The 7,357-nt window shown below is 51.2% G+C and overlaps 1 pseudogene; it reads right to left on the minus strand.

Annotated features, from left to right (window-relative positions):
- Positions 1-686: 686 nt before the first annotated feature.
- On the minus strand, positions 687-3,091 carry LOC144133851 (uncharacterized; annotated as a pseudogene).
- Between the last annotated feature and the right edge of the window lie 4,266 nt (positions 3,092-7,357).

Below are 7,357 nucleotides of genomic sequence, written 5' to 3' on the forward strand. Positions count from 1 at the left end.
TATTTCGGTGCCGACCGAAATAACAATGCTGGAGCGAGGCGGGATGCTCACTTGATCTTCGAGCACACTCAAGGCGTGGTGACTACGAGGGCTCTCCGGCGGTATTGCTTTATCTTCCGACAGCGTTATTGACTTCGACTTCAGGTCGATGATTGCGCCATGTTGGTTCAGGAAGTCCATACCGAGAATGACGTCTCGTGAACACTGTTGGAGGATAACGAAGGTGGCAGGGTAAGTGCGGTCAGGAATGGTTATTCTTGCCGTGCAGATTCCAGTCGGCGTGATGAGGTGTCCTCCGGCGGTCCGAATGTGAGGGCCTTCCCATGCGGTCTTAAATTTCTTCAACTGGGCGGCGATGTGTCCACTCATTACGGAGTAATCAGCCCCTGTGTCCACTAAGGCGGTAACTGCGTGGCCGTCGAGAAGCACGTCGAGGTCGGTAGTTCTTTGTCTGGCGTTGCAGTTAGGTCTTGGCGCCGGATCACGGCTGCGTCGTGTTGAACTGAAGTTGGAACGCCGCGTCGTCAAGTCGCCTTTCGTCGGTGTATTCTTGGCTTCCTGACTTCGTCGGGACGGCGGCGTGTCGTTATTATGTCGTCGAGGTGGTCTCTGCGTCGTCTTCGTCGGCGTCGCAGGATCTTCGTCAGTTCGACGAACAGCAACCGCACCTCCATCGGTTGCTGCTTTTAGTTTTCCGGATATGGGCTCGCAGAGCGGCCCCGTGCTGGGCCAGTGTATGGACGGCGCTGCGGCGACAGGTAGCGGCCTGGTGACGGCGACCGGGATGGCCGTCGAGGGCTCCAGTGAGTAGCGGCGAGGTAGTCGGCGATGTCACGAGGGCGTTCGCCTCCCCGTGGGCGCGGTGCGTCGACGGCGAACCCTCGCAATCCCAGGTCGCGGTATGGGCATCGGCGGTACACATGACCGGCTTCCCCGCAGTGGTAGCAGAGCGGGCGGTGATCAGGAGCGCGCCAAACGTCTGTCTTCCTCGGGTAGCTGCGCTGGTCGACGGGTGGGCGTGTTGGTGGCGGCGGCGGTGGTCGACGGAATTGCGGCGTTACAGGGTCTTGGCGCGGTCGTGGAGGGGGACCTTGACGGCGGGCGACGGCGGCGTAGGTCATCGCTTCTGGCTGGGGCTGCGATGATTGCGGTTCTACCTCGGGAACTCCCGGCGATCGCTGGACTTCTTTGACAATTTCAGGGACTGAGGCCACTTGAGATTGCGATGAAGGGAAGATCCTTTGAAGCTCCTCTCGTACGACTGCCCTGATGGTCTCGCGTAGGTCGTCGGTGGCCAGTGACTAAACTCCGGCGTAGTTTGTCGAGTTCGTGCGGCGGTTGTGTTGTCGGTTCCGCATTTCGAGTGTCTTCTCAATGCTGGTGGCCTCGCGAAGGAACTCTTCTACGGTCGTCGGTGGGCTTTGTGTCATTGCGCCGAAAAGTTCCTCCTTTACACCACGCATCAGTAGGCGGACTTTCTTCTCTTCGGACATTTCCGGGTCGGCGTGGCGGAACAGACGGCTCATTTCCTCAGTGAAGATTGCGATCGTCTCATTCGGCAGCTGCGCTCTAGTCTCCAGTAGAACTTGGGCTCGCTCTTTACGCAGGACGCTTGTAAATGTTTGCAGGAAGCTGCTTCGGAACAGGTCCCATGTCGTCAAGGTGGCTTCTCGATTCTCGAACCATGTCCTGGCGGCGTCCTCCAATGGGAAATAGACATGTCGCAGCTTGTCATCGCTTGCCCAGCTGTTAAACGTAGCGACCCTCTCATACGTTTCCAGCCAGCATTCCGGGTCCTCAAATGTGGAACCGCGGAACGTCGGTGGTTCCCTGGGCTGCTGCAGCACGATGGGGGACGCTGGGGCTGCCATTGGGGTTGCCTCGGCCACAATCTTCTTGGTCTTCTTAGGTAGAAGTCCGTGCTCCGGGGGCAGCTGCTGAAGACGGCGGCTTGCTCGATTGTCCGGGACTACGTTGGTGTTCTCTTTGCGTTCCGGGCTGGAATCACCAGATGTCACGTGGTGGTGACGTTGAAGAACACAGTAGCAATACTGGGAAAGACAAAACTAACTTTTATTGGGCGAACCTGTGCCCACAAAAGAGGCTACACTTACAGCACAACGGTAGCGGCGAGCACGGTCGGCGATCGTCGAAAATCGGATCCGCGGGTCAAGCGCGTCGGCTGTTATATAGCAGTCGTCGAATGTTCCAGACTAATCGTTGGGACCCGCGTGCCTTCCACAAAGTTCTACACCATTCGCGTCAGGCGATGAAATCAGATAACATAAGGTTCGTCTACAACAGACAGCGAATAGAAGCATCGATGACTTGCCAGAAACTTCGGATAGATGCAGGCGCGTCCCGCGCTGTGCGATAATACTTGTTAGGCGGCGAAACGTGGTCGCCCGATAAAGATAAATGACGCGTGTCCATATTCTGCAACGACCCAGCGGAGATAGCCCAGCGCCTTCTGTTTGAGTGCCCTGCCTTTGCTCCCGCCAGGACCATCAAGGAGGCGGGCTTCGGAACCTTGGGCCTCCCAGCTCTTAAGTGAAACACCTCCATTTCCCTGGCGGTCACCATCCTGCCGAGGCCTTTTGGCTCTTCCTCTCCTTCCTGGAGGCCAGCGCCCTCTCTGGTCGCCTCTAGGTCTCCGAGGGCAGCATATGCCAACTGGCATTACACTGCAGCTTTGTGTCTGCGCTCTCCTATCAATCTTCCCCCTCCCCCACCTCCTTCTATGACACGCTAGCAGTGGAAGTGATGGCTAGCCCTCCAGTAGACAGGCCCGTGTCTTCCCCCTTTCAATCCTTAGATAATCCACTGAAGACGAAGAAGAAGCTCCCTAGTCGAAGGGTGTGGCTTCCTGGCTCTACGAGGCTAGGATCTAGCAACTCCCACCGATGTGCCCAGGGTTCCTTGCCACCGTGTGTTAATGTTCCTTAGCCGTCATCGTCGTTTCGGATGATGCCGTTGTTGTGACGCGCATCCTTTCATTGAATTATTCCTCTCACATCTCTGTTAACTCTCCTACTGTCTGCACGTGGATGAGATTGTGGCCCAGCTTCAGCCAGTAAGCAGGCCCATGCATTTTACATTTAATTCGTCCTTCAGTCGCAATAACAACATCTTCCTAGTAATATGAACGATGAGTGGAGAAGCGGAATATTTGCGCACGTACTCATTACGACCGCACTATAGGCTACGCGAAGCCACGTCGACGGATCCCGAAGTTGCAGCATGGCACAGGGCGGGTCAGCAGCGAGCCCAAGAAGCCAGGACGGTCTGGCGGGGCTCTTCTCCTCAAACAAGGCGTTGACCAAACTAAACCTCTTTAATCCGCGGATCGCTATCTCGTGCACACGAGGCTTTACAGGAGCTATATCCTGAGCAATTTTTTTTTATTACAGGCACGCTGTATTTTCCTACGACGTCTGGCAGCGGACTTAAAGAAAGAACTTGCCAGTCACGCCATATGATACAAGGTTTTCGCATGTCGATAATGAAGTGGATGTGCAACAGGACGTATTCAGATTGTTCTGCCTTCACAGTGTATTAATAAGGAGAATGGCTGTAAGACGCTCTGAAGCGGCACATGTTTTATTGTTTCATCAAAAGCCACAGTAAGGGGTATCACGTGACGCGAGGGCGGCAAGATTGGCTGTAAGGGTAATACGTATTTTTTTACGGTAGTTTTGAATTCGTGACGATCGACTAACAACACCATGTGAGAGGCAACGTTGTTCCAATAAAGGTCTGTGAGTAGGAAAAAAATAGGCGGGTGACTTAGCTCTGGTTAAGCCTGTATATATGTTTTCACTTTTGACGTTTAGCTTTGGTTTCATCATTTTATCGCTGCTGTGCAACCAACTCCCAAGCGTGTACTTTTAAATCGGACGAATTTAGTTTCTCAGCTGTTCTGCATAGTCTGGCAGCAGCCGTACTCTCCTTCCCTTCCATGTCGAGTGCGCACGCCTATTCCCTGGCAAGCGCATTATATAGCCTCCTTGCGCATGCACATGACGCACTTGTGCAGTAGCGCGCGGCTGCGCCGAAAGGTCAGGCGGCGGAGTCAGCGCGGCGAGGAGCGACCACCTGCGCGGATCGTGACGTCACTCGTTTTCGCGCATGCTAATAACTCACCAGTTTGGCTCACGCAAAGCTCGGCTCTGACCCGCGTAGTGAGATTTTCGCTTCTAATATGGCTTCTGATGTAGGTACGAATTGCGCACAAAAGACACACACAGGAAAATGCACGAGGGAGACTGAAAGAGCGCAAACTATCAACTGGTGTTTATTAGATTCAGTGCCGCTTTTATAGGCAGTGTGCTTCTGAAATGCAGTGATAGAAGCGCGCTGGGGTAAACGTCCTTAGCATGGTTGAGACGAGATAAACAATATCCTGGAGGAATGAAGATGTCCAATGGCAAGCTATGAAAGAACCTGTGATAGCGGCTGAGACGTGCTAGTTTAGGACGGGAAGCTGAGGTGTGCAGATCAAGCTGGAATTTATATTTGGTAATATTGGTGCAATGAGGGTAATCGTAAAGGCTAAATCTAGGGGCGCGGCTATGAGTGGATTCGAGCAAATATTACGTTAGCTTGTTTTATAGTTTATGGTTTATGTGGTTATGAGCTATGAGCGATGCCGAAGTGGAGGTCTTCACAAAATTCGAGCCGCTATAGTTTTCTAACGCCCTCCGTCAGCGCGCAGTACACGCGCATCTACAATTTCGCCTACATTAAAATTCGACCGCCGCGGCCCGGATCGAACCCCCGTCTGTCTTGTCAGCAGCCGAGCGCCATACCACTGCATCACCGCGGCGGCTTGTTCTCTTGGTAAAGATCGAGTATGGAATATGCGCATTCTAGGGATAGCGATATATTTGACAGGAGTGTTACAAAGCCAAATTTCGGAATATGTAGCCGACGGTGCAATTAGCAGTGGTGAGAATTTTGTTATTATTGCACCGATATTTCTCCCAGGAGATATGCATGCATGGGGACTGAAATGTGTCGGCTAGAGGACAATTGTAAAAGTGGTAGGTAGTAGTTGGTAATATTACGGTGGCGGAGAGAGGGTAAAGGAGTGATTAACGTTTACAGTCTTAAGACAGATGTCACAGAACCTTTGTGTTTTTGTGAGATGATTTTGCAAATCTTTAAAGTTAGACGGGTTAGCGGCCAGCCAGTGCGCCGCACAATAATCTGCAAAAACTAAGACGTTAAAACAGCGTTAAGGACCAGATCGCTAATACGGATTATTCGATTGAATCTAGGAGTCCTTAAACAATCCTCGTGAGTCCGTCAGGGGAAACTCTCATTCATCCACCGTTTACCACGTCCTGGTTGGTGTTCCTCAAGTCACCGTACTAGGAGGTGAAGATGACACCGTGGGAGGAAAGGCGACGTAAAACTACGTGAGGAGGCGCCCTTTCATACTTCATTTTTTTTAGAGGGTCGCACCTATTCAGTAAACCCTGCGCACGAGGCTCCCTTACATAATTTATTTCTCTTCAGGGCGTGACATCTATTCAATAATCACTGCGCACTTCAAATTGATGTGCTTAATATTGTTTCGAACAGAAAGCCTCGCTTTTAGAATTTCACTATTAATATTGTTGGATAAAATATATTCGTAAAAAGAGAGGGCACTTCAATACCTTCAACTTCGTTTATTTTTCCTTCCACAAGAAAGGCTATCGACGCAATCTTTTTCAGGCTATACGCGCAGTAAAGAGCGTTCGTACTCATGTTCTTCGCAGGAAACGACTAGATCACTCTAGATTTCAAGCTCTGGACATGTTCACCGTGGTGTGCTCTCAATGCCTTGGTATGTTGCTCAAGTAATATCATTAAAAATTGGGTTATACGGAAGGGAATGGCCAAGCAACTATCTCAGATGTGTCGGTGGACACCTGAACCATGGTGTCTGGGAAGGAATAAAGGAATGTGTGAAAAAAGAAATAAAGCAAGCAAGAGGTGTCGTAGTTGGTCTCTGGAATAATTCCTGCACTGACATCGCACAACACACATGCGAGTTTTTCATTTTACCTCCACCGAATCGCGGCCGCCGAGGTTGGGTCCGAACCGGGGTATTCCGGCACAGTTGACGAGTGCCTTAATTACTGAGCCACCGCGGCGGGCAAGTATGATCATTCATCTATTTTTTTATTGATGTGGTGCTGGGGTAAGCTACTTGGGTTTATGTTCCTGTATGTTTTGATTACAGCCACGTGTTTAAAAGCAAAATCTTTACTTGCAGCGAAATTGAGATTTCGCCGTGGCCGTGCTCCGAGTAGGCACGTGACGACACAATGCGCGCCCCGCCGAGGATATTTCTCTCTCTCTCTCGCTTCCTAGTTACAACTGCGCATGCGCCACTAGCAGCACCTAGCCACAGGTGTTCCGCCGCCGCGCAGCGCGTCTGCGTCAAAACGACGCCAACACCTCGAAAACTGTGACGCCGGGAAGTGAAGCACTCGAAATGGTAACACCTTTAGATATATCCGCTCGCAAAGACTGACGGAGGGCATAGTACATTTACGACAGTGGACGGTGCGTCTGCGCAACGCCTTCTTTACAAAACTATGCCTGACATTTCCGGCGCACACATTAGGACCGCCGCGGCCGCCGCTGTTCACGTACCGTTCGCAACGCTGCGCTGGTAGCGGCCACTACGCCGTCGTCCAGAACGCTGCTGGAACATGCGCGCCGTCCCCGACTAGCGCTGATCATGTTGGTTGTAGAGTTGTATATCACACTACATTTAATTTATTTCGTCGAGTATGCTAACGAAGCGCGGTTCAAGAGCTTTTATTGTAAATATTTAAAGTGATACAAACGATATGATTGCGTGGCATACCCGCCGCGTCAATCGCGAGCCGTTTCGTTTGTTCGTTCAGGTGTTGTTTTGATGTCGACTAGCCGACTAGCCAAACACTTCAGCTGTCGCTCACGGGGCTGGGCAGAAACGCAAAGCGTAATAATAGCCAAAAACTGTGCTTTTCCTTGATTTTGTGATTTGCCCTGGTTTTTAACAAGCTTTCGGTTCGTTCCCACGGATCAAATTTTCTTACACTCAACCACGTGATACATTTAACAATCGAACGATTATTTGCAGTACTTATCTCAACCTGTCTAACTGCAACTGGTCACATGGCACGCTACAATTTCAGCAGCTTCAGTGACAATGGTTTCTTAATTTGCATACATCTTGGCGACTGAATTCTCATCTGTGATATTAAAAGCATATGGTTAGACAGCAGCGGTTTTTCCTGTGACGTGGCTCTTCGTTCTTGCGCACCAAAATAGGCGGGTCCACAAGCACATCAACAGCATGTTCCACACTTGTTTC

This window comes from Amblyomma americanum, chromosome 5, assembly GCF_052857255.1.
Source record: "Amblyomma americanum isolate KBUSLIRL-KWMA chromosome 5, ASM5285725v1, whole genome shotgun sequence".
Classification (NCBI taxonomy): Eukaryota; Metazoa; Arthropoda; class Arachnida; order Ixodida; family Ixodidae; genus Amblyomma; species Amblyomma americanum.